The sequence below is a fragment of the Tamandua tetradactyla genome, chromosome 17 (genome assembly GCF_023851605.1).
Source record: "Tamandua tetradactyla isolate mTamTet1 chromosome 17, mTamTet1.pri, whole genome shotgun sequence".
NCBI classification, from domain to species: domain Eukaryota; kingdom Metazoa; phylum Chordata; class Mammalia; order Pilosa; family Myrmecophagidae; genus Tamandua; species Tamandua tetradactyla.
In genome coordinates this window covers 36,141,915-36,164,533 of record NC_135343.1, presented here as the reverse complement: position 1 = coordinate 36,164,533, position 22,619 = coordinate 36,141,915, and the positions used below count along the sequence as shown (strand labels likewise).

The 22,619-nt window shown below is 40.5% G+C and overlaps 1 protein-coding gene across 10 annotated transcripts in view; it reads left to right on the top strand.

The window, feature by feature from the left end:
* Positions 1-22,619, top strand: part of WDPCP (WD repeat containing planar cell polarity effector) — a 486,016-nt gene that overhangs the window by 365,810 nt on the left and 97,587 nt on the right. Inside the window, exon 16 of one of the 10 annotated variants that reach the window (XR_013164298.1) lies at positions 7,817-7,997. The exons of the other annotated variants lie outside the window; for them this stretch is intronic. The gene's annotated coding sequence lies outside the window, so the exon portion shown is untranslated. The remainder of the gene's footprint in view (positions 1-7,816; positions 7,998-22,619) is intronic. 10 annotated transcript variants of the gene reach the window in all.

Here is a 22,619-nt window from a genome sequence, read left to right as displayed (position 1 = left end):
AGTCAACAGGGAACACTTGCAGATATAAAATTCATAAAAGTGTGTCACATGGCCACTGGAATGCAGAGTCCAAAATCCACAGGGCAGGCTGTGATGCTGACGATCCCAGTGGAGGGCCTAGACAAACTCCACAGGAGAGGCTTGCCAGCAGAAGCAGGAAGAGAGCCTGTCTCTTCTGAATCCTCCTTAAAAGGCTTCCAGTGATTAGACTGAGCATCACTCATTGCAGAAGACATTCCCCTTGGCTGATTACAAATGGAATCAACTGTGGATGCAGCTGACGTGATCATGATCTAATTCTATGAAATGTCCTCATTGCAACAGACAGGTCAGCACTTGCCCAACCAGAAAAACAGGTACCACCACTTGGCCAAGTTGACACAAGAACCTGGCCATGACAGTCCACCCCTTGTCAACTTGGCAGCTGTTTATATCACCTTAAACCATACCTAATTTTTAAATAAAAAACATTAAAACTACACACTTTTTTTTTTACCTAACAATACTCAACTCTCCTGCATATAACTGGAAACACATTAACTCTCTCCAGAATAGGGTGTGAGTCCTTGGGTAATTTCATTCTTAAACTTGGTATTTTACAACTTAAATAATAACAGGAACAAAACAGCATCACAGTCCTCGTTTCTGTAACTGAACACGTGGTCTATATTTATCTCTACCTTCTTCCACTACCCATTCCATATTCCCTTTACCCTCAAAGCATTTCAGCTGGTCGTGGTTCTTTGCCTGGTGGGGTGACCCAAACCTTCATTCCTGAAGTTTCAAACCCATTGGTAGTCTTGCCTAGATTGGGCTGTTGCAGTTTTCCATTGATTTTAATCACAGGGCATGGTAGTACTAAAACATGCCCTAGCGGATCTCCTATATTCCAAGAACTCTTCCTTACCTCCACTGTGTAGTTGCAGTCCTATTTCCCCCTGATAGTCAGGATCAGTCACCCCAGACAATAATGCAGTCCCCTTCTTGGCTTGTTGATCAGGGGTATGAGTAGCCCAAAGTGACCAGGTGGCAGTCTTAGATTCCAGTTCAATGGAATCATTATTGATTCTCCTGGTGGAAGCACTCTCCCTTTTGGAACTAAAACCTGTAGACCAGCAGAGCTCAGGGTCGCAGGACAGGAAGCAAAAACTTTCCTAGTGGATCACTTGGGGTAACAGCAAGTGGTGCCACTCTCATTTCCACCCCTAGCTCCTGGACCCATGGATCCTGGCTATGGGAGAAACAATACCATATAGCGGACACTGATTCAGAGCATATACAGCTTCCTGGAGAACATTACCCCAGACCTTCAAGGTATTGCCACCTAGTTGGCACCATAATTGAGTGTTCAAAAGGCCATTCTACTGTTCTATCAATCCAGCTGCTTCTGGAATTGGAGAACATGGTAGGACCAGAGAATTCCATGAGCATGTACCCATTCCTATACTTCATTTGCTGTGAAATGTGTTCCTTGATAAGAAGCAATGCTGTGTGGAATACCATGACAATGGATAAGGTATTCTGTAAGCCCACGGATGGTAGTTGTGGCAAAAGCATTGCATGCAGGGAAAGCAAACCCATATCCAGAGTATGTGTCTATTCCAGTTAGAACAAATCGCTCCCTTTCCAGGAAGGGAGTGGTCCATTGTAATCAACCTGCCACCATGTAGCTGGCTGGTCACCTCGGGGAATGGTGCCATATTGGGGGCTGAGTGTGGGTCTCTGCTGCTGGCAGATTGGGCACTCAGCAGTGGCTGCAGCCAGGTCAGCCTTGGTGAGTGGAAGTCCATGTTGTTGAGCCCATGCATAACCTCCATCCCTACCACCATGACCACTTTGTTCATGAGCCCATTGGGCAATGACAGGAGTTGCTGGGGAAAGAGGCTGACTGGTATCCATAGAACGGGTCATCTTATCCACTTGATTATTAAAACCTTCCTCTGCTGAAGTCACCCTCTGGTGCGCATTCACATGGGACACAAATATCCTCATGTTTTTAGCCCATTCAGAAAGGTCTATCCACATACCTCTTCCCCAGACCTCTTTGTCACCAATTATCTAATTATGTTCTTTCCAAATCCCTGACCATCCAGCCAAACCATTAGCAACAGCCCATGAGTTAGTATACAAATGAACCTCTTGCCAGTTTTCCTTCCCAGCAAAATGAACAACCAGGTGCACTGCTCGAAGTTCTGCCCACTGGGAGGCTTTCCCCTCACAACTGTCCTTAAGGACACCCCAGAAAGGGGTTGTAGTGCTGCAGCTGTCCACTTTCGGGTGGTACCTGCATATCATGCTGAACCATCTGTAAACCAGGCCTAAGTTTTCTCTTCTTCAGTCAATTCACTGTAAGGAACTACCCAAGAGACCTTAGCTCTGGTCTGGGAAAGACAAGGTAATGCAGTAGGAGTGGAGACCATGGGCATTTGGGCCACTTCTTCATGTAACTTACTTGTGCCTTCAGGATCTGCTCTGGCTCTGTCTCATATATACCATTTCCATTTTACAATAGAGTGCTGCTGCACACACCCAACTTTATGGCTTGGTAGGTCAGACAACACCCAGCACATGATAGGCAACTCAGGTCTCATGGTAACTTGGTGACCCAAGGTTAAGCGTTCAGTCTCTACTAAGGCCCAGTAGCAGGCCAGAAGCTGTTTCTCCAAAGGAGAGTAGTTATCTGCAGCAGATGGTAAGGCTTTGTTCCAAAATCCTAAGGTTCTGCATTGTGATTCTCTTAAATGGGCCTGCCAAAGGCTGCAGACAGCATCTCTATTTGCCACTGACACTTCCAGCACTATTGGATCTGCTGTATAATATGGCCTAAGTGGCAGAGCAGCTTGTACAGCAGCCTGGACCTGTCGTAGAGCCTCCTCTTATTCATGTCCCCACTCAAAATTAGCAACTTTTCTGGTCCCTTGATAAATGAGCCTGAGTAAGACACCCAAATGAGGAATATGTTGTTGCCACAATCCAAAGAGATCAACTAAGCGTTGTGCCTCTTATTTTGTTGTAGGAGGGTCCAGATGCAGCAACTTATCCTTCACCTTAGAATGGATATCTCAACATGCCCTACACCACTGGACACCTAGAAATTTTACTGATGTGGAAGGCCCCTGTATTTTTGTTGGATTTATCTCCCATCCTCTGACACACAAGTACCTTATCAGTAAGTCTAGAGGAGTTGCTACTTCTTGCTCACTAGGTCCAATCAACATGATATCATCAATATAATGAACCAGTGTGATGTCTTGTGGGAGGGGGAAACGATCAAGGTCCCTGCAAGCAAGATTATGACATAGGGCTGGACAATTGATATACTCCTAAGGTAGGACAGTGAAAATATATTGATGACCTTGCCAGCTGAAAGCAAACTGTTTTACTAACAGCTATTGAGAAAAAGCATTTGCCAGATCAATAGCTGCATACCAGGTACCAGGGGATGTACTGATTTGCTCAAGCAATGATACCACATCTGGAACAGCAGCTGCAATTGGAGTTACCACCTGGCTGAGCTTACAATAATCTACTGACATCCTCCAAGACCCATCTGTTTTCTGCGCAGGCCAAATAGGAGAGTTGAATGGGGATGTGGTCGGAATCACCACCTCTGCATCTTTCACGTCCTTAAAAGTGGCAGTAATCTCTCCAGTCCCTCCAGAAATCTGATATTGCTTCTGATTTACTATTTTGTTAGGTAGGGGCAGTTCTAGTGGCTTCCACTTGACCTTTCCCACCATAATAACCCTCACTGCACGAGTTAGAGAGCCAATGTGGGAGTTCTGCCAGTTGCTCACTATGTCTATACCAATTGTACATTCTGGAACTGGGAAAATAACTACAGAATGGGTCCGGGGGCCCACTGGACCCACTGTGAGATGGACCTGAGCTAAAACGCCATTGCTCACCTGGCCTCCATAAGCCCCCACTCTGACTGGTGGTCCAGAGTAATGTGTTGGGTCCCCTGGAATTAATGTCACTTCTGATCCAGTGTCTAATAATCCCTGAAATATCTGATCATTTCCTTTTCCCCAATGCACAGTTACCCTAGTAAAAGGCCATTGGTCTCCTTGGCGAAGGCTTGGAGGAAGATTAGCTATAAATTTGTAGCAGTGTAAGAGGGTTCTCCCCCAAAGGGACCTGGCCTCCCCTTCATTCAAGGGGCTTTGGGTCTGTAAACTGTGTCAAGTTTGGAAATTGATTAAGAGGCCGTGACTCTGTGTTTTTGTAATTCAGGTTAGACTTCTGTTCACTTGACCTAGAACACTTTTGTTTATACAGCTCGAACAAGAATTTTGTAGACTGTCCTTCTGTTGTATCTCTAGGTATCCATGATTTACCAGCCAAGACCACAAATCTCTGGGAGTCATATAATTTTTACTCCTGCTTTGAATTTGTTGTCTATTTTAATAGCCATGTCTACCCTGTCTTTGGCAATTAAGTGCTGCCACCTGGCTTCTGCCAACTTGAGATCTCCATTCCAACTTAGAGATGTTGGAATGTTAGAGTAGATTTATCATGCAAAGCCTGCTCTTACACCCCAGGAATATCACAGAGTCACACAGAGACACGGCCCCTTAATCAATTTCCAAACTTGACACAGTTTACAGACCCAAAGCCCCTTGAATGAAGGGGAGGCCAGGTCCCTTTGGGGGAGAACCTTCTTACACTGCTACAAATTTACAGTTAATCGCCCTCCAAGCCTTCGCCAAGGAGACCAACGGCCTTTTACCAGGGATCATCTCCATTGTGTTTAAGGATTCCAGCTCAGTGACAGCGGTTCCTACAGTAATATCTGACTTACAGAGAAGTGCAACTACAGAGCTCTTCAGGGACGATAGCACTAGTCTCGCAAATTTATTTCTCACTTTTCTGGTAAAAGGTGCATCCTCCGAACATTCCTGGGGTGTAAGAGCAGGCTTTGCATGATAAATCTACTCTAACATTCCAACATCTCTAAGCCTCTGGATCCCCTCATCTTCCTTACCAGGGCAGTTCTGATATTTCAACCTCAGGTAATGTCAACCACCTTTTGATCCATGTTTCAATCAACCATCAAACAAACTGTTAATACCTTTTCTAACCCCTCAAGCTATAACATTGAATGCAGAATCTCTGGTTAGTGGGCCCATATCAATAAATTCAGCCTGATCCAGCCTTATATTCCTCCCACCATTATTCCACACCCTTAAAATCCATTGCCACACATATTCCCCTGATTTCTGTCTATATAAATTGGAAAACTCACACAGTTCTTTTGGAGTATAACATACCTCCTCGTGTGTGATACTTTGTACCTCACCTTTAGGGGCCTGTTGGGACTTTAGTCTAGTTATAGATCTGGAAGAAATGAGGGGTGGTGGGGTGGTTTATGTAAAGAATTAGAAATATCTTCCAAGCCATTTGCTTCAGGGCCTTCATTTGCGGTTTCATTTGGTGAAACAGGATTAATCACTCTAGGGCTAATCCCTTCAGGAGGAGGTTAGGTGGCCAACTTCTCAATGCAGGTTGGAGTTGGGGCAACTGTGTCCTCAGGGCATACTATTAGAGGGTTAGCTAGAGAAGACTCAGCATGACCTAGGGTTTCAGCCTCACCCCGACATCATTATCAATCCATATGTCACCATCCCATTTTCAGGGTCCCACTCCTTTCCAATCAATGCCCTCACTTTAATGGCAGACACCGCGCAACATTGAGATTTCAGTTTATGTTGTAAATTTGCTACTCTAACAATGAGATTCTGAGTCTCATTTTCAGAGATCTCAAGTCTACAGCTACAGGAAATAAGATTTTCCTTCAGGAAACTCATAGAAACGTCTATATCTGCCAGACAATGCTTAAGTTTCTTGTTTGAAGCCTTAAGCCCATCCCTTTCACTCCTTGATGTAGCCAGTGTATGTAACAACCAGCCAACATCTCTATACCCCTTATTTCCACAAAACTCTGTAAAGGTGTCAAAAACATTATCCCCCAGACCCTGGATTCATACAAGTGAAGCATTAGGAGAATCGAATTGTGATATTTTGACTATCTCTTTTGCCAACTCACCCCATGGATTGGGAGTGTCATTCTGATTATGGGAATCAGAGTCCTTGGTGCCTTTGAGTCCAGTCAGAGTAGAAAACCATTCATAAAAAAAAAATTTTTAAGATTCTGTTTCTTAAGAACCACTCCTGGTACCAAGATGTATTAGTTAGGGTTCTCTAGAGAAACAGAGTGAACAGGGAACACTCGCAAATATAAAATTTATAAAAGTGTCTCACATGACCATGGGAACACAGAGTCCAAAATCTGCAGGGTAGGCTGTGAAGCCAACGATTCCAATGGAGGGTCTGGACGAACTGCACAGGAGGCACCAGCTGAAGCAGGAAGAGAGCTTCCTGCTGTCTCTTCTGAATCCTCCTTAAAAGGCTTTCCATGATTAGACTGAGCATCGCTCATTGCAGAAGACACGCCCCTTGGCTGATTACAAATGGAATCAGCTGTGAATGCAGCTGATGTGATCATGATCTAATTCTATGAAATGTCCTCATTGCAACAGACAGGTCAGCACTTGCCCAAGCAGACAAACAGGTACCACCACTTGGCCAAGTTGACACAAGAACCTGACCATGACACTCTTTAAGTCAACAATGCAAATAAACTTACTGCTCTACCCTCTATGTGGGACATGACTCTCAGGTGTGTATCTCTTGGCAACATGGGACATGATTTAAAGGAATGAGTCTGGCCTTGGCATCATGGAATTGAGAATGCCTTCTTGACCAAAAAGGGGAGAAGAAAAGTAACAAAGTTTCAGTGGCTGAGAGTTTTCAAATAGAGTCAAGAAGTCATTCTGGAGATTATTCCTATGCATTATATAGCTAGTCCTTTTTACTTTCTAAGGTATTAGAATAGCTAGAAGAAAATACTGGACGCTGTTGAACTGTAATCCAGTAGACAGATTCTAGATGATGACTGTATACCTATTTAACTTTTATCCTTGACCATGTGGTTGTGAAAACCTTATAACTGATAATCCCCTTTATCGTACGGGAAGATGAGTAATAAAGACAAAATGAATAAATCAGTCCTTGGAGGGATAAGGAGTATGGGATGTTTTGGATATTGTTTTTTATTGTTGTTTTCTTGGAGTAATGGAAATGTTCTAAAATTGATCTTAGTGATTAGTGCACAACTACATGATGATATTGTGAGCCACTGATTGTATAATTTGAATGGATTATTTGGTGTTTGAATATATCTCAATAAAATTCCTTTAAAAAAAACAATGGATTAGAAGAACATGGCTTTTCTGAAATACAGAACAGAATTTCAAACCAGTACAGATGAACTGTATGGTGTGTTAATAAAACTGTTTAAATAAAATAAAGACAACAATTTTAAAGAATGAGTTCTGATACTGGATGGAAGTCAGAATTTGAAAGTGATGAACTTGGATATTTAGGTGAGTTTTCCAGACTAAGTTTGGAAATACAGCCTGGTTTCATCCTTACAGTTTATATAAAATGCAGGAGGAAAGGGATAAGCTGAGAACTCAGCCTGTGGGCAGATGAAACCAGGACTTGATGGTTTGGAATATTCTGAATTTCTGGAGGGTGGGTCCCTACAGAATTGTGTTCCATTTGAGGATTTAACTGAACAATGTATCCGGCCAGCCATTATAGTGCATGTCAGGATTAGAAATGCAGTTATCCAGGAAGGATTTGTGGAAAGTTCTTTTGTCTAATGTTTTAGATCCCTGTGTACTACATGGAAAACCGATAAGTTTTTTTTTTTTTTTTGCCTCATTTGTGTGAATGGAACCACTGCCAGCCTGGACTAAAAGAGACAGATTGAAGGAAATATCACTTCAAGTGCAGAACCATGGAAGCTAAGGTCTAGACTGAAGACGTCTTCTCAAGCCAAGACAGCAAGACCACCCCCATGCGAAACCCTAGTAATTGGTACTCCCTTTATCCAGTGTATGGGTAAAGTTTCCAAATGTGTGGAAAGGGTGAGTCTGCCCCCAGGCCTTCCACACAATTGTTCAGGAAGAGTGCTGCCACCCCACTTTTTAGAGTGGGTGGGGCATATGCCTTGGATTTTTTTGGAGAGTCGGGCCATTGTTCCAGTGCTTGATAAGGGTGGAGCCTTAACTTCACTGTTTGGGAAGAGCATAGCAGTGGTGCCAGTACTTGGAAGGGTTGGGGCTACTGCTCCATCAAATCTAAAGGACAAAACATGATTTTCAGACCTTGAAATCCAACAGAGGATGTGCTGCAGGGTTTTGGAATTATTTAGGACCTGTGACCCATTTTCATTATAATTTCTCACTATGGGATAGGGGTGTTTATCCTATGCCTGTCCCACCATTGTATGTTGGAAACAGAAAACTTATTCTCTAGGTTTCACTGATCTACAGACAGAGGGGACCTGTGCCCCAGGATAGACCACACCCATAACCAATTTTGTTGAAGCTTTGTAGTTAGCATTGTTTCTAAAATGATTTAAGCCTTTTGGGATATCGTGATGGAATTAATGTATATTGCACATGGAAAGAACATGTCTTTTGAGGATATGCAGAGTGGAGTGGTTTGAAGCTGTATGTACCCCCAGAAAAATATGCTCTTAAATTTAACCGATTCCTGTGAGTAAGTAGGACCTTTTAATGAGGCTACTTCAGTTAAGGTGTGACCCACCTCATTCAAAATGGGATCTTAATCCTATTACCAGAATACTTTATAAAACAATGAAATTCAGACATAGAGAAGGCCACAGAAGCAGGAGAGCTGGAAGAGAAGGGAGACGAATAGATGCTGCCATGTGCCTTTGTTACCAACTGCTTTGTGGGTCGGACCCTTTAAACTGGTTTCCTGTCCGGTGTCCCTTCCCCCAATTGAATGAGACTAGATTTGGTAAAACAAAGCGGAAACTTTATTCTTTGATCAAAGGTCTGCATAACACCTTTTCTCTGAAGAGAGGCCAGCAGTACTCTTTTATAGGGTGACATGGGGGTGGGGGGTCACAGCTTGGGCATATGCAAGTGGCCTTTTTTCATACTTGGTACTTTCTGCAGACAGCACCCCATCACCATCTTGGGCAGGACTGTTTCACATTGGTCTTGCGATTACTGGCAACCTGCACTTAGTTTCTGAAAGCCAGCATAGCTCAACCCAAAGGTGAGGTGTAATTTTTCATGAGCAACCACCCTGTTGACACTTTACCTTGTTAACAGTCCCTCCTCTTTCTATATCCTGCTCCTCATTCTTGAGGGGTGTTGAGAGCAGAAAGTTTGGTTTTTGTAACTCTTTTCCTGCTGAATGTGGACATTGTCATGTCAGTAGAAGAGCAGCATCTTTCCATAGCTAATCTAAAGTACATGTGATTGTTACTTGACTGAAGATTTAGATGTTCATACATAGCCCTGTACTATGAACATTTATAGCTTAATAGCTTCTTACTTTTTACTCACGAAGGATGCTAAACAGTTGAGAAGGAGGGACCAAAGATGAGCACTACTGGGGGGAAGGGATGACATACCCTACTATCCATATGCCAATTGTCTTATTGGTGTCTAGGCCTTGAGTAGCAATTTTAAGTCCTTTCTTATTACTACCTAGATATATTAGTCCCTTCCCACAGAACAGTTTCCCTAGCTAAAGCACTTATATGTTTATCCCCAGAGATGTGTCTTTGGGAGAGATCCAAGACTTAGTGTCAAGGTTTGGGCAGAATGTGGTGTCATAGTTCATACAACCTAGGTGTTTGCTTTTCCATGTATTTTCCTGGCTTAAGAAGGAGATATCCTGTAGTATCTAAAATTGGATAGGGCAGGTGTTATCTTGGGCACAGGTGGAGTTCAATCTGGGGTCTGTGTTGGAGTAACAGGCAATTTATCTCACAAGGAGACACCTTGGCCCATCAGAGCAGCCCTCATTGTATTTGAGTGAAGCCTAATGGGATGAGTGTGGGTAATCTGATTTGGGAAATGTCTTATTGACTCTGAATATTGGATGTTTTACCCATATTGGTTTATTGACTGGGTGCCTCTCCCTGCAGAGGAGTTCTCCAGATTCCCCAGTGGGTTGGTTGTGTTAGACACAGGAGGTGGAGAGATTATGTCCTCTAACAATATCTGATGTAATCTTAACTATGTATTATTGGCCTATGGAGCTGTTTGGCCCAGGGTTTTGTCACTAAAAGAAGCCTAAGAAAGTAAAATTTATGGCAGAGTAGGCCATCCTTGCAAGCCTGACATCTCCTGGCCCACAAATCTAGAGCAAAATTACACTTATCAGAAGAAACACTATTATGAAAGTGAAATCAATGTATTCAAGGCTCTAAATTCAGACATGCAAATTTACTTTGCTGCAGTTCTCTTGAGCAGTAATCTTAGATCTGATAGAGGCTCATAGGAGGAAGAGAGAGGTTTATTGTCTTGTGGCCTCTCAGTGGCTTATTCAGTTGCCTTTTTCACCCTGGTGTGGTGGATTCATGAGCAGAGTGGGTAGTTAAAAATACCAGGTATGCTCATGAGGCAGAGTGGCCAGCAAGATATATGAGTTGGGAATCACAGAATCAACATCCTTGGTGGCTTCATTTACTGCCCTTAGGTTTTACACCATCTGGAATTCCCCATTTGGCTTCTTGATTAGGAGGATGGTATTACATGCTGACCTGTGAAGCTTAATGAGCCCCTTCTTAATAGATGTTTTATCTCAGGCACTATGCCTTTTAGGTCTTCCTGCCTCAAGGGGTATTGCTTTTTATTAGGGCACACTTGTTTTAGCTTCAATTTTACCACTACTGGCTGGACTCCAATGGCCTGTTCTACCACTGCCTAGGCCCAAACTTTGGGATCTACCCCTGGCAGCTCCTCCAGAGGTTCTGTTGGGGTTCCTTCATTTCCCTTTTGGTCATCAACATGATTACATCAGCACATCTTTGTGCTAAGAGTTCATTTACTTCTAATTGGTCTCTTTGAAATATATCACTGCCCCTGGCTTAAATAATAAGTCCCTCCCCAACAAAGGGATAGACGCTTTGGAACATACGAAGGAGTGTGATAGAGTTGTCCATTCAACTTGCACTCTAGGGGTTCTATAAGTGACTTGTTGTTTCATGGTTTGTTTGGTTTTTTTGGATTTCCAGATATTCGCATTATATCTTTGTTGGATGAGTTCACCAGGTTTAATGTTCAACACTGTGTATGTGGCTTCAGTGTTGACTAAAATTCGACAGGCTTACCCCCTGTGTCCAGTGACGGAGATCCTCAGGAGTTATGCTGATGTGCCTTGGAGCTTGGTGAGAAGCCCCTTGGCCCCATCATTCCTCATCTATTTGAACCATCTGGAAGTAGTTTGAGGTTTCATCCTCTACCCACTTTGGGGGTGAAAGGGTCATTCCCCTTTTCAATGCCCTTCCCATCTGTGTATTGTGTACTTATTGGGCCCTAGTCTCCTTGGCCCTTTACTCTTCTCAGGCAATGAGGACTTATTCAAGGACGTCTGCTGTCTCCATTGGGTCAGTTCCTTTCCTGGTATGCCTGGTTGACACTGGAGGGCAGTAGCCACTAGGGTGGCATTCTGTTGGGCCTTTCTGGTCTCTTTTTTTTCTTACTGTATATCTTGATTGTTGAACACCTGTTGGCAACGTCCACCAGCTTAGATATGGGGGAGTCAGGTTTTGACCTTAACTTCTGTATCTTCTGCCAGATGTTTGGGGCACTTTGTGAAGTATAGAGTGCCTTCAGGATGGTGCTGCCTTTGGGAGAGTCTGGATGTAGTGTAGTATAGAGCCTTGGTCATTCCCTCAGCCTCTCAAGGAAAGCTGCGGGCTTTTCTTGGGGTGCCTAGCCTATGCCCTTGATCTTGCACTAATTTATGGCCTTTTTCCCAGTAGTTTTCATTTCTCTCAAGAGCTTATTTCGGTAGTGTTCTAGCTTCTGCTTATCCAGATCATCTGAATAGTCCCACCCAGGATAATTGTTCTGTACAGATAGGTTGCCCAGTCTTCTTATTAGGTGACCTTCATGGTTCCTGATTTTCCTTATCTGCTTCTTCCCTTGGCTTAGTCAGGATGGAGGTCTTTTCTTCCTCATCAGTAAAATGTTTATGAAGGATTGTATATCAGTGAATTCCAATTGACATCGTCTTTATAGCCCTCTATTTTGGTACAAGGCCATAATGAATTTTTTTTTAATTTTTTTATTAATTTTTAAATTTAAAAAAATACATGACAAGAAAGAAACACATACATTCTTAACATATGATCATTCCGTTCTACATTTATAATCAGTAATTCACAATATTATCACATAGTTGCATATTCATCATCATGATCATTTCTTAGAACATTTGCATCAATACAGAAAAAGAATAAAAGGCAACAGAAAAAGAAATAAAATGAAAACAGAAAAAAAAAATTATACATACCATACCCATTACCCCTCCCTTTCATTGATCACTAGCATTTCAAACTAAATTTATTTTAACCTTTGTTCCCCCTATTATTTGCTTATTTTTAAATCCATATTCTTCACTCATCTGTCCATACTGCAGATAAAAGGAGCATCAGACACAAGGTTTTCACAATCACACAGTCACATTGTGAAAGTATATCATTATACAATCATCATCAAGAAACATGGCTACTGGAACACAGCTCTACATTTTCAGGCAGTTCCCTCAAGCCTCTCCATTACATCTTGAATAACAAGGCGATAGCTACTTAATGTGTAAGAATAACCTCCAGGATAACCTCTTGACTCTGTTTGGAATCTCTCAGCCATTGACACTGTCTCGTTTCACTCTTCCCCCTTTTGGTCAAGAAGGTTTTCTCAATCCCTTGATGCTGAGTCTCAGCTCATTCTAGGATTTCTGTCCCACGTTTCCAGGAAGGTCCACACCCCTAGGAGTCATGTCCCACATAGACAGGGAGAGGGCAGTGAATTTGCTTGTTGTGTTGGCTGGAGAGAGAGGCCACATCTGAGCAACAAAAGAGCCTTTGCCCATTTTAAAAGTGAACTGTTCATCTTTTTGTTGAGTTGTAGGTGTCCTTTAATATTGTTGGTATTTGTGCTGGTTTGAAAGGAAGTATGCCCCCTAGAAAAGCCATGTTTTAATCAAAATCCCATTTCAAAAGGTAGAATAATCCTTATTCAATACTGTATGTTTGAAACTGTAATCAGATTATCTCCCTGGATGATGTGATTTAGTCAAGAGTGGTTGTTAAACTGGATTAGGTGATGACATGTCTCCACCCATTTGGGTGAGCCTTGATTGGTTATTAGAGTCCTATAAAAGAGGAAACATTTTGGAGAAGGAGAGATTCAGAGAGAGCAGCACCATGAGGCAGAGTCCACCAGCCAGAGACCCTTGGAGATGAAGAAGGAAAACGCACAAGGCCATAATGAATTTAACATACAGGATCTCATCCTACTTTTTGGTACTTTGGCAGAACAAGTCTAATTGGAAGATGGTATTGTAACTCAGTGAGTCACTTAAGGTCCATATCTTCCTACCCTCTAATTTATATTGGAGCCAGCCATCATTACTGTAAAAATTCAGCTGGCTTTTTCTTTTCTTTTCTTCTTTTTTCATCAGGGGACAATACCCAAATGATATCCAATGTTTTAGGATGCAGCCCAGCAGACTCTCCTCTGGTATGGAGGTAGACAGCTGAATCCCCATACTGGAGCGTTTTTCCTTATAATCTGGGACCAGCTACTGAGGTGCAAATTTGTGGGGACACAAATTCTGCATAATTTTGCCCATAATACTAAGACCAGGCCACCAGAGGGTGTACTGGGTGATCAACTCCCAGTGGGTCAGGGGATACCCTCCACTGGGGGTACTAATAGTAAGAAAACATGTTTCTTTCTTTCTCGATGCTGAAGTCCACCTCATGAAAGGTGTGACTCTCAAGATGGCTTCTAGCAAGTCTCCTAAGGAGGGTTTCCCAGCTCTCTGAGGTCCCGTCCAGTCCTCCTAGGCCCATAAGAAGGAAGAGGGAATGAGTTCTGGGTTTATCCTTCTTAGCCAGCAAAATTATTGATTTATGAGTCCTATTACTCCCCTGTGGAGCTGGAGAGGAGGCATGACTCTTCTGTGAGATTCACCCTGGAATACAAGGGAAGATATGGGAGTCTGGGTCAATTCCTGGCTATATAGAGTATATGTAATAAAGAGTTGCAGGGGCTACTCATGGCTTCCTTTGGTAGTGGCTTGGTTCCTTCTGGTATTGACTAGACAACTTCGAGAGCATCTATGGGGATGACAGAGTTCCCCAGATGTCTCTGAGACAGGTGGATTTGAAAGGATCAAATAGAGGTAGAGCTCTTGTGAGATGGCAAGGGCCACGATGTTTAGAGAGATGAAAGGGAAGACAGGAAGAGAAAGATTTCCTACAGCCGTTGATTATCTTTCCTCTTGCCTCCTTGGAGACCAGGAGTCCTTGGTCAGGCATCCCTGACCAAGTCCCTTCTAGCTGGGCATCCCCAGTTGCTTTACGTTACCTGTTCTGTAAAACCCAAACAGCTTTCTGTCTGTCATGTTCACAAAGAGGACAAACTCAGAAAAGTCTAAGCATGGCCACTAATGTCCATTTGCAACAGCAGGGGGCAGGGAAGGAGGCTTTATTGGTTGGGAAGGACCATTTTGGTCCTTTTTCTGTCTTATGGGAATAAAGAGGCTAGTCCCAGTAGAGTTGCCAAAATTTGTAACCAACCACTTTGTGGTTGAACCACTTAAAAGGATCTCCTGTCCAGTGTCACTCATACAAATTGAATAAGACCAGATTCAGTAAAGCAGAGCAGAAACTTTATTCTTTGATTAAAAAAAAAAATGGAGAAGGGTGGACTTGTATCTGCATAACACCTTCTTCCTGAAGAGAGGCAAGCAGGATTCTTTTATAGAGTGGGGTGAGATGGGGGGAGGCACAGCTTGGGCTGGTATAGGTGGTTTTTCTTTGTACTAAGCACTTTTGCACTCAGTACTTTTTGCGCATGGCACCCTGTCGCCATCTTGGGCAGAACTGGTTCACGTTGGTCTTGTGATTACTAGCATCCTTCACTTAGTTTCTGAAAATAAGCATAGCTCAACCAAAAGGTTAGATGTAATCTTCCGTGAGCAACCACCCTGAGGACACCTCATCCTTGTAACGCCTTTCCACGTGGCAGAGGAGCCAACGCTCATCAGCAGCCAGTCTTCAGGATGAAAGCATCATCTTGATGGTGTCTTGGTTTGGACATTTTCCTGGCCTCAAAGTACAGGATAATAAATTCCCATTGTTTAAGCCAACCCTTTTCATGGTATCTGCTTTGATCAGCCTAGGAAACTAAAATTGATTCCATCTTAATGCAAGATTTGAGAGTTTAGGAAGCAGCAGGGAGGATCTATCACAGTCGTATACAACTATCCCCCTTGGATCTGAACTTATTTTTCTCCAACTTATAACATATCTTTCTGGCCTTGTGCTGGTTTGAAAGGATGTATGTACCCTAGAAAAGCCATGTTTTAATCCTAATCCCATTTTGTAAAGGCAGCCGTTTCTTCTAATCCCTATTCAGTGTTGTATGCTTGAATCTGTAATTAGATCATCTCCCTGGAGATGTGACTCAATCTAGAGTGGTTGTTAAACTGGATTAGGTGGAGATATGTCTCCACCCATTCGGGTGGGTCTTGATTAGTTTAGTGGAATACTATAAAAGAGGAAATTGGAGAAAGCTAGACATTCAGAGAGATTCTGCGAGAGCAGAGAATGAATGACATAGCTACGAGAAGCAGAGAGTCCACCAGCCAGCGACCTTTGGAAATGATGAAGGAAAACGCCTCCTGGGGAGCTTCATGAAACAAGAAACCAGGAGAGAAAGCTAGCAGATGAAACTATGTTTACCATGTGCCTTTCCAGATGAGAGAGAACCCTGACTGTGTTTGCCATGTGCCTTCTCACTTGAGAGAAAAACCCTGAACTTCATTTGACTTCTTGAACCAAGGTATCTTTCCCTGGATGCCTTATATTAGACATTTCTAGAGACTTGCTTTAATTGGGACATTTTCTGGGCCTTAGAACTATGTAAACTTGCAACTTAACAAATTCCCCTTTTTAAAAGCCATTCTTTTCTGGTATATTGCATTCTGGCAACAAACAAACTAGAACAGGTCTCTTCTCCAATTCCTGTTGGTCATACATGAGGTAAACAACTTGCCATTTATCACACATTTCTAGGTTTTTCATGCCTCTGAGCCTTTGCTAATAAAAAGCTACCTCCATATATTTCTTTCCCTCTCATCATAAATAAGTTCAGGCTGTAAAAATTACATATCACTTACTGCTCTGTTTTAATAAAACTAGTTAAAAACTACCCAACAATGCAATTTTGAATAATTAATGTCCGCTTTGAAAGGTTAGCTTTTAAAAAGACAAAATCAACAGTCATTTTACATATAAAGTATCAGAAGTCAAGATAGTAGATTAAGGCATAAAATGCAAATGTTCAGTTACTTTTTAAAATTTTTGCCGGCATATACTGATTTGCTTTCATGGGCCGTTTCATATAATTTGTAATTATTTTCATAAGCGCAATGACTGAAATTTCTCTAGTTCAAAAATGAAGGCAATAGCGTTCAATAGAGATTCATTCATATGTATATATGTGTATATATACATATATATAGGTATATGATTCTCTTCTGAGAACAAAGGTTACTTTAAAAAAAAACATGAAAAATTTAGCATTTCTTAAAGGATTAAGTTCGGGGGCTTCCTGAATTGTTCAAAAGATCAATATGAAGAGTTCTTGTAAACAGTTTAGTTCTTACTGGGTCTTTGTTCCTTTTAACTTAAAAGGTTTTATATTATAATTGCTCTGTAAATATAAGAAGTTTCTTTATATTGTACAGTGTACACAAAGAAGTCGTCAAATGGCTTATCTTGTACTTATCAACTTGTTTATTTTTATGCCTCAAAAAAAGCTGTATTTTTTTACAAGAGCAGCTGCTACTTTGTAAATATTTTAATGGCTTCTGTTAAGTAGAGCTGTCAGTTTAACAAACAATATTATAAAAGATTTTCATTCTTCCATGTGATTGCACATCTTGAAATGTGTTTTACCCTGAAAATCCTTTGGAGATTTTAAACTGGAAAGGATATCTTATTTGAAGGCACAAAGCCAACAAAAGAATAGATTTAAAGAATAATATGTAAGATTACCAGGGAAATAATGCCAGTTATTTCACAAGACAAATATGTAACAGCAATAAGTTCTCTTAGCTGTTCTCTTTTTTTTGACCCAGACAATTTGTTGAAATGGAACAGCACTAACTATAGACCCAGACATTCCAGGTATGAACGATAATTCTTTTGCTAAAGGTATTGCTCTAGAGCAAGTCAGTTAACCTCTTTGACCCTCAGTTTCTATATCTGCAAATGGGGTAATGATACCTACCTTACAGGGCCATTATGATGGTTAGAAATAATACATGTAAATAGCCTAACTCAGTAAAGGTTAGCAATTATTGTGTTTTACCTCTAGCAACCAGAAGTCTCCCAATCATTCTCTAGTCTTTGTCCTTTACATTTTTATTTTAGATTATCTCATCCCTTCTTTCTTTCGTGTCTACAGAGTTTGATGTGAAAGAGTATTTTAGAGATGATATAATTTAATGCTTTTTTTGAACAATGGAGGAAATAGGAGCTCAGAAATTAAATGATTTCTCCAAGATCACAGATAGTTAAAAGCAGAGATCAGAACCTTGAGCTCCTGGTTTTTCCACTGTTTTCCTTGTAGTTTTGAAATGTACTTTAATAAAGCAGTGCTATCCTGGATCTGAAAGAACATTATAAGATAGGAGAGCAAAAAAATAGTGGGAGACATAAGAAAGCAAAAAAAGTTAAAAGGGTAGAGATGGTAGGGAGAGCTTATCCCTTTTGTTCTAGAGTAAGACTTGACAAACTTTTTTTATAAAGGGACAGATAGTAAATTTGCAAGCCATGTGGTCTCTGTCCTAACTACTCAGTTCTGCTGTTTAGCACAAAAGCAACCTTGGATAGTAAAGTAAATGAAGGAACATGGCTGTGTTCCAATAAAATTTTATTTGGACACTGAAACTTGGCTGCCATCTGATTTTCACATCTCAAACTGGGATTCTTCTTTTGATTGTTTTTTTAACTACTTAAAAATGTAAAAACCATTCTTAGTTATAGGCCATACAAAAGCTTGGAAAGGTTTGATAACCTAAGGTCTAGAGCAAATGTGAATGCCTAGAAGATCACAATCTTGATGATATGTGAGTGGAAGAAATGTTCAGCCCCAATGTCATGGAAACAATAGGAAATAATTGTATAAAGTGGAGTGTGCCAAACCAGTAACATTTACAGCAGGCACTCCTGTAGACTGCTGCTCTAAGGAAATGGAGTCCAAACATTGCTAAATCTTCTGATTTTTCTAAAAGAAAAAGCCAGAACTCTGGATTTTTCTAATAAATTTAACAATTTTTAATTTGTAATTACTTTAATTTGGTAAGTACTTAAAAATAATAATTCAGTATTTCAGATCAAACATTTGTAAGCTGAATTTTTGGCACATGGTCTGGCTACCAGTTTAAAACCTTTGTTCTACGAAATAAAACAACTCTTGGTAATTCCTGCTTTCGGGCAAGCACTTAAATTTCCCCATTCACTGTCTTTCAGTACAAATTCTTACCCTCTCCACCAACTGAACACAAAAGTATGACTGTAAAGTAATAGGTGACTCAGGCTATAACCATCCTTTGCCCCACCCCCACCCAAATCTTCCTCTTTGTAGTTTGCAAATTTAAGAACTTTTTCCTTAGTAGGTGTCACCTAGAATTCAGTAAACTCAGTATTATATATTTATAAATAAAACCACATTATTACAGCTGTAATCTTAGAGTATCTGATTTAAAATAAGGTAAATAATATCAGAATAAAGAGGCTGGTAAATTCATGTTTTATTTTAACTGTTCTTCCCTTTTTCTGAAATTTCCCAAAATTGAAACCATAGTAAATCACTGCTACTGTGGATCTTTTCTTTTATAATCAAGAAAGCACAATTTAAAGCATATTTATAAGTACAGAGGGCCTCAAATAAACCCTTTAGTAATCTCCAAGAATTTTTCTCCTCTATCTCTATGTTGTACCTATTTCATTATTTCTTTTGCCCCTCTCTCCCTGTCCCGCTGTCACACAGGGATTATGTCATCTTTATTTTTATTTATCCCAGGCAGCAGAATAATTTGCACAGTGCAGACTCTCAAAACATGGTTGCTTACATAAATGAACAACCAGACCTAATTTTTACATTTGAGAATGGTACCATCTGAGGACTGCATTTATTGGTAGAGATTCATATATTTTCAGGTACAGCAAGCTTCAAATGGAACATGTAAATAGTATTCTGGAAAATAAGTATGCTGATAGAAAAGCACCCGCTATAAACACCTTTTCATCCTTAAAATAGTAATAACATCTCCAGGCATATTTTTTTCTGTCTTAGCTTTTTTTCTTTTTATTGTAGTAAAATATAAAACTTGGCATTTTAACCATCATTTAATGTACAATTCAGGAGCATTAATTACATTCACAGTGTGGTACAACCATCCATTAGCTAAACTTTTTCATCACCCCAAAGAGACACTCTGTACACATGAAGCAATAATTGCCTGTTCCTCTATTCCCCATCCCCTGGTAACCACTAATCTAATCTACTTTCTGCCTCTATAAATTTGCCTATTCTAGATATTTCATATGACAGGCACCACAAAATATTGTGTCTGGCTTATTTGACTTAATGTTTTCAAAGTTCATCCATGTTTTAGCATGTATCAGAACTTCATACTTTTTGATGGCTGTATAATATTCCATTGTATGTACATACCACAGCTGTTTATTCATTCATTCTATCACATATGCTTGAGTTGTTTCCACTTTTTGGCTATTGTGAATAATGCTGCTATGAATATTGGTGTACAAGTATCTACTTGAGTTCCTGTTTTCATTTCTTGTGGTATATTCCTACAACTGGAAGTGCTGGGTCATATGATAGTTCTATGTTTAACTTTTTGAGGAAATGCTAAACTGTTTTTTTCCACAGCTATATTACATTCCCACCAGCAATGTATGAGGATTCCAATTTTTATGCATCATTAAAAACAATTACTTTCCATTTTTATTATTATTATGGCTAGTCTAGTGGGTGTGAAATGATATCTTGTTGTGGTTTTGATTTGCGTATCCCAGATATCTAATGACACTAAGTATCTTTTCTTGTTTAAGAATAAATTGGCCTTATTTAAGGCCAATTGTACTTTTCTTCCCAGAGAATTGTCTGCTCAAGTCCTTTGCCCATTTAAAAATTAAAAATTTGACTATCTTTTTGTTGTTGAGGTATAGGGGTTCTTTATATATTATGGATATTAATTTATACGTATTAATCAAAATCTGTTATCATAGATATGATTTGCAAATATTTTCTTCCATTCTATTGGTTGTCTTTTTATTCTCTTGATAATATCCATTAATGCACAAAAGTTTTTAATTTTAACAAAATTGAGTTTTTAGTTTTTTGTTTCCTGTGCTTTTGGTGTCATATTTAAGAAACCATTACCAAATCCAAGATCATAAAGATTTGTCTTAGAAGATTCTTTTTTGTGTTTTATACAGGCAGGCCACGGTGACTCAGCAAGCAGCGTTCTCGCCTGCCATGCTGGAGACCCGGGTTCAATTCCCATGCAAAAAAAAAAAAAAGAGAGAGAGTTTTATAGTGTTCTAGTTTGCTAGCTGCCAGAATGCAACACACCAGAGACCGATTGGCTTTTAATAAAAGGGGATTTATTTTGTTGATTCTTCAGAGGAAAGGCAGCTAACTTTCCACTGAGGTTCTTTCTTACATGGAAGGCACAAGATGGTCTCTGCTGGTCTTCTCTCCAGGCCCCTGGGCTCCAACAACTTTCCCTGGGGTGACTTCTTTCTGCATCTCCAAAGGCCTGGGCTGAGCTGCTAGTGCTGAGATGAGGAATGCCGAGCTGCTTAGCTGTGCTACGTTGCGATCTCTCATTTAAGCACCAGCCAATTAAGTCAAATGTCACTCATTGCAGCAGACACGCCTCCTAGCCGACTGCAGATGTAATTAGCAACAGATGAGATTCACGTACCATTGGCTTATGTCCGCAGCAACAAGACTAGGTATGCTCACCTGGCCAAGTTGACAACTGAATCTAACTAACACATATAGTTTTAGCTCTTATATTTAGGTCTTCAATCCATTTTGAGTTAATTTTTATATATGCTTTAAGTAAGGGTCCAACCTCATTCTATTGAATATGGATATTCAATTTTCCCAGCACCATTTGTTGAAATGAGTGTTCCTAACTCCTCTGAATGGTATTGACACCATTCTCAAAAATCACTTGACTGTAAATGTGAAGGTTATATTTCTGGACTGTCAATCCTAGTTCATTAGTCTGTGTGTCTCTCCTTATGCTAGTACTACAATGTTTGATCACTGTAGCTTTGTAGTTAGCTTTGAAATTAGGAAGCATGAGTTCTCCAACTTTATTCTTCTTTTTAAAGATGGTTTCACCAATTCTGTGTCCATTGATACTCTATATGAATTGTAGAATGGGTTTTTCCATTTCTGCAGAAAACACTGTGGGGTTTTGATAGAGATTGCACTGCATCTGTATATCACTGTTTTGGTTCGCTAAAGCTGCCAAAATGTAATATACCAGAAATGGATTGGCTTTAAAAGGGATTTATTATAAATTTACAAATTTACATTTCTAAGGCCATGAAAATGTCCAAATTAAGGCATCAAAAAAGATGATACCTGAACTCTGAAGAAAGGCCACCAGCACCAGCATCTGGAACACCTCTGGGAAGGCACACGGCTCGTGTCTGCTGGTCCTTGCTCCTGGTTTGTTGTTTTCAGCTTCTGATTCCAGTGGCTTTCTCTGTGTGCCCTGTGGGTGTTCTCTTAGCATCTCCAGGGTGTTTCTCTTTCTAAGCGTCTGTGTGTCCCCTCTTAGATTCTCTAAGGCAAACTGTGGATTTCATCTCTTAGCATCTCCCGGGGCATTTTCTTTTCCAAGTGTCTATGCTTTCTCCAAAATGTCTCCCTTCTAAAGGACTCCAGTAAGTGGATTAAGACCCACCTTGAATGAGAGGGGTCATATTCCATGGAAACAACTAATCAAAAGGTCCCACCCAATAGTAGGTCTGCACCCCCCAAGACTGGATTAAAGGAACCTGACTTTTCTGAGGTACATAACAGTTTCAAACCAGCACAATCACTTTGAGTAGTATTGTCATCTTAACAATATAAAGTTTTCTAATCCATGAACATGAGCTATCTTTCTAGTAGTTAGGCCTTCTTTCTTTCAGTAGTATTTTGTTGTATTCAATATACATGTCTTGTGCCTTCTCAGTTCAGTTTATTCCTAAGTATTTTATTTTATTTTATTCCTTTTGATGCTATTGTAGATGGAATTGTTTTCTTAATGTCATTTTTTGTTTTGTACATTGCTAATATGTAGAAATACAACTAATTTGTATGTATTTCTGTGATTTTGTATACTGCAACTTTGCTGAACTTATTAGCTCTCACAGTTTGTGTGTG